The sequence below is a fragment of the Fomitiporia mediterranea genome, assembly GCF_000271605.1.
Source record: "Fomitiporia mediterranea MF3/22 unplaced genomic scaffold FOMMEscaffold_10, whole genome shotgun sequence".
NCBI classification, from domain to species: domain Eukaryota; kingdom Fungi; phylum Basidiomycota; class Agaricomycetes; order Hymenochaetales; family Hymenochaetaceae; genus Fomitiporia; species Fomitiporia mediterranea.
In genome coordinates this window covers 2,827,686-2,832,833 of record NW_006760395.1, presented here as the reverse complement: position 1 = coordinate 2,832,833, position 5,148 = coordinate 2,827,686, and positions in this window count along the sequence as shown.

Below are 5,148 nucleotides of genomic sequence, written 5' to 3'. Positions count from 1 at the left end.
CCTCATCAGATGCTTGAAAAGCTCTTCACCTGGAACTGGTTGATAAGATTCTTGGAATAATACTGGAACTAGTCACCTACACTGAGTGGAAGATGTGCACCATCTCCTTTGACCAAGCTACAGCTTGGATACATTAAGTCTGTACAGAATGCTTGCACATGTGTCTGGCTCCAACAGTTCTGAGCCCTTGGATCAATCCACCTGTTATTTGTAATCAATCTGTTCTAATAGACATTAGAGAAGCCTGAAAGTAAAGAGTATGCTTTACCTGCAGAAAGTCAGGGCACCAAATTAAGGACTGCCTGTAGAAGCAACAGCACATCTGTCAGGTTATTAGAGTAATGATGAGTGACAAGTAGGATTTGTGGTGAGAAGCCTTCTCTACAAATCTAGAAGTCACCTTAGAACTCTCAGACCCTGACTATGTACCCTAGGATTTTGTAGAGGCCTAACAGTGAATACAGTACTGAAGGACTATGACTTGGATTTTTTAATGGCCACTTTTGATTCAATGGACACTGTAGGATTAGAAGTAAATAAAGTAAGAAAAGTAGAAAAAGCAGAAAAAGTAGAAAAAATAAATCAACAAAATTATTTATTAGATAGAAAAAAGTTGAAAACAAAAGTAGATAGTTCTCCTATTTCTTCTGATTCTTTTGATTCTTCTCTTTGCACTTTATCTGAGTCTAAATCTGCACAATCTGACCTGCCACTTCTGTGTTCTAAGATCTTGGAACGTTCAGAACATTACCCAGCCCTGTTCACTACTCAGTAGTTTGTCTATAGTATCAAGTAGGGATAGTCTCAGCTGAGTTCACAGCTAAGGACATGGGTCTGTCCTTGTTGAAAGAGAGAGGTTAATGAGGAAATGTTAGTACATATACTTACCCTCTCAGACAACAAGGCTGTGTAAGCTGTATGTTCCCTTTAGAACAAGCAGCAGTTCATCTGAGGATGTTTCAGACACTAGCTCCAGGTCCCTGTCCTCTTAGCTCCCTTCTCAGGATCCCCCCAGATCTGAACAACAGCTCTAGTAGATAGTGGATACACTAGTTTGTGTATTAATGAGGCCTTTGTGCAGGAACACTACCTCCCTACTTAATGTGTTCCACTTCTGATCCTAGTATACAATGTGGACAGAACCCTGAACCAGAATGGTTGGATCACTGAGTTTGTCCAACTATGGATGACCATTCAGGATTATGAGGAAAGTATTGAGTTCAGAGTCACCAACCTTGGAAAGACAGACATCTTCATTAGATTTGAATGGCTCAAGGCTCACAACCCTACCATTGACTGGTTAGAGCAGACACTTGTGTTCAATCAGTGTCCCAAGTCTTACAGCTACCTTACACTACTGTTCTGAGTAGATGCAGACACTTCTAATGTTACTGACAGTTCTGATAAAGGTGACTAGTTGTTCTTCTTTGACTAGGATAGATATGTGGATACATATTCTAGTCAAGGTGGAATAGAGTCAATCTGAAGGATGTCTGAGACAGAACCAGTCTGGAACACCCTCAGAACAACTCCACTCTGGAACACACACAGACCCAGCCTGCCAGATTTTGTCTGAGAGTTCCCTGAAGTCTTTAGTGAAGAGGAATTCAACCAGCTTCCTGAACACTGTCCCTAGAACCATACAATTGAATTGACTAAGGGTTTCTAACCTAAGGATTGTAAGGTCTACCTGCTCAACAGAGACAAGCAGGAGGTGCTTAACAAGTTCCTTTGGGAAAATCTTCAGAATGGCTGGATCTGACCCTCAAAGTCCCCTATGGCCTCCCCTTTCTTCTTTGTCAAAAAGAAAGATAGGAAGCTCTGCCCAGTCCAGGATTATTGTTGTCTCAATGAGGGTACTGTCAAAAACAAGTACCTGCTCCCCCTGATTCAGGAGCTCATTAATAAGATGCATACATCCAGGGTTTTCACAAAGTTAGACATTTGATAGGGATACAATAATATTTGGATCCAAGACAGAGATGAGTAGAAGGCTGCATTCTGAACCAATTGTGGATTGTACAAACCAACAGTAATGTTCTTTAGACTAACCAACTTGCCTGCAACATTTCAGTCATTCATGAATCACATCCTTACAGATCTGATTGACTTGGGGCATGTTAGTGTGTATCTGGACAACATTCTGATCTTCACCTAGACAGTCAAGCACTATTACTGACTGATCTGAGTGGTTCTACAACAGCTCTGAGATAATAAACTGTTCCTCTAAGAAGCAAAGTACTCTTTTACACAGGAGTCAGTGGATTATCTGGGCTTTGTGATTGGTGGAGGAGAGGTCTGTATGGATCCAGCAAAGGTGACTGTAGTTTGGAACTGGCTGCAACCTTGGAACCTGAAACAGGTCCAAGCATTCCTTGGGTTTGCAAACTACTACTGATGCTTCATTTGAGGCTTCAGTACTATTGCTCAGCCCCTTCATGATCTCACTAGCAAGGATGTTCCTTAGTAATGGGATGATTAGTAGCAGTCTGTGTTTGAGTCCCTCAAGCAGGCCATCACTAGCAAGCCTGTATTAGTAGTTCTGACAGTTGTAGACAAGTTCTGAGTCAAAGCCAACTCTTCTGACTTTGTAAATAGAGCAGTACTGTCCCAGTTCATTGACAGAAAGTGGTGTCTAATAGCATTCTGATTAGAATCCCTCTCTGTAACAGAACAGAACTACCCTATCTATGACAAGGAACTCCTCACAATTGTCTGTTCCCTAGAGGAGTAGTGTTAATATCTCCTTAGTGCTGCACAGAAGTTTGAGATTTGGAGTGATCACCTTAATCTCTAGTACTTCCAGGTGCCTCAGAAGCTCAACCACCACCAAGCCTGCTAGATGTTAGAACTGTAGGACTTTGACTTTGTGCTGACCTACAAACCTGGAACACAAATGACAAAAGCTGATTTACTCTTGAGACAAGCAGGTCATGAAAGGGGGGAGAATGATAACAAAAATCTTGTTCTCCTAGACAATTCCTGTTTTGTGTCTGAGACAATCCAAGAGATCCAACTCAAATCCAAGGATGTCAACTTTGTCACCTATATACAGTGAGCTCTGAGACACACACAGGACTGAGTCATAGTGAAGCAACTAGAGAAACAGGCTAGGGATTGGGAGGAGGATGAGGATGGACAGGTTTACTAGGAAGGCTGACTGTATGTTCTAAAGGATCAGAAACTGTAGGAGGACATTGTCTGAGCTCATCACAACAATCTGACCACAGGACATCCAGGCCAACACAAAACACAGGAACTTATTACTCAGAACTACTAGTAGCCCAGAATGTAGAGGGAAATCCTGAAGTACATGACTGGTTGTAATACATGCTAACAGACTAAGGCCCACCAGACAAGGGTTTGGGCTCTCCTACATCTGTATCAGATCCTGGATCACCCTTAGGAAGAAGTCTCAGTGGACCTGATCAGTAAGCTACCTGAGTCTTAGGGTTACAACACTATCTGTATGATTGTTGACTGATTCTCCAAGCAAGTCCACACAGTTCTGACCCAAACAGAACTCACTTCTAAAGGTATAGCATACATTTATCAGGATCATGTCTTCTGGTTGCACAGACTCCCTTGGAAGCTCATTCATGATTGTAGACCATAATTCAAGTTGAAATTCATACAGGACTTGTATGTGCTTCTCAGAATTCAAGGGAACCCTTCCACTACCTATCACCTACAGACTGACAGTCAAACTGAGTGAGTCAATCAGGAGATCAAGCTCTACCTCCAGATGTTCATCAATCATCAGCAATTGGATTAGTCTGAATGGTTAGCTCTAGCAGAATTTGTACACAATAACTGGCAACACTCTACAACAGGACAGTCCCTGTTCTTCCTCAATCATGGGAGACATCTGTACTAGGGGACAGTTCTGAACTGGAACAGTAGTTCTGAATCTGTAACAGACTTTACAGAACAGATACACAGAACCAGGGAGGATGCACAAGCTCTTTTGGAAAAGGTAGTACAGGTTATAAAGTAGAACTATGATTGGAAGAGGTCTGCAGCCAAGGATTACCAGCCTGGTGACAAAGTTATGCTGGAAGCTACTAACCTGACTACAGATTGCTTAATGAAGAAGTTGGACAACAAGTGCTTTGGACCCTTTGTTATTAAAAAGAAGGTTAGTGCCTCTGCCTACAAACTCCAACTTCCAGCAACATGGAAGCACATACACTCAGTGTTTAACAAGGTTCTACTGTCTCAATACTACAATCCAGGTTTTCCTTCACAACAAAGACCCCTACTGCCTCAACCAGAACTCATTGGTTCTAAACTGGAATATGAAGTAGAATATGTAGCAGATGCCAAGCTGGTGTGTGGAAAGCTCAAGTTCCTTATTCACTAGAAGGGATACCCAGTTGAAGAACACACTTGGGAACCTGCTGAGAATCTCACCCATACTGCTAAGGCAATCCAAGACTTCTATCAACTTCATCTGGGTGCTCTGTGTCAACTCTGCCTCACAGATTTCCAAACCCTACTGTTCTGACCTATGCCTGAGCCACTGACTAAGCCTAATGCTCACCAATCAGGACAATTGGTTTTAGAGGGGGGGTGATGTTATGGTTCTCTACTCTTGTACCTTCAGTTTCAAGGGTTCTACACCCTTCTGTACCAGAACTCAGGACTTCTGTCCCTTAGAGGTGCTGTCTATGAACTATATGTGTGCTGACTCTTGCTACTACCCTTCCTTACTTCATCATTCCATTCCTTTGACCACCCCTTCATTCTTTGTATCATTCTATGGTCTCTTACCCTTTATCCATCCCTTCATTCTTTGTACCTTTATCTTTGACATTCCTTTCTTTCATTCTTTGTGGCTCATCATTCTTAGTGGCTCATGCTCCCTGAGTGCTCTTGTGTAGTTTAGTATATATAGGTGTACAAGATCAGACTGGTCCTGTAGTCTTGATCTTGTCTACTCCAGGTAGTCCTGTACTCTTAGACTCACTCTATATACTCTACTCTTGTCTCACTCTCTCTCTCTGCCTGTTCTGCAAGTTCTGACTATGTTCTAGTGCTTGTGTTCTGTATTTCTGTTGTGTAGGATAGTTGTAGGCCTGGGTCCCCTTGCTGAGCCTTCGGGTTCCCTCTATGCTGTTGCTGACACTCTTCACTAAAAGGGTGTAA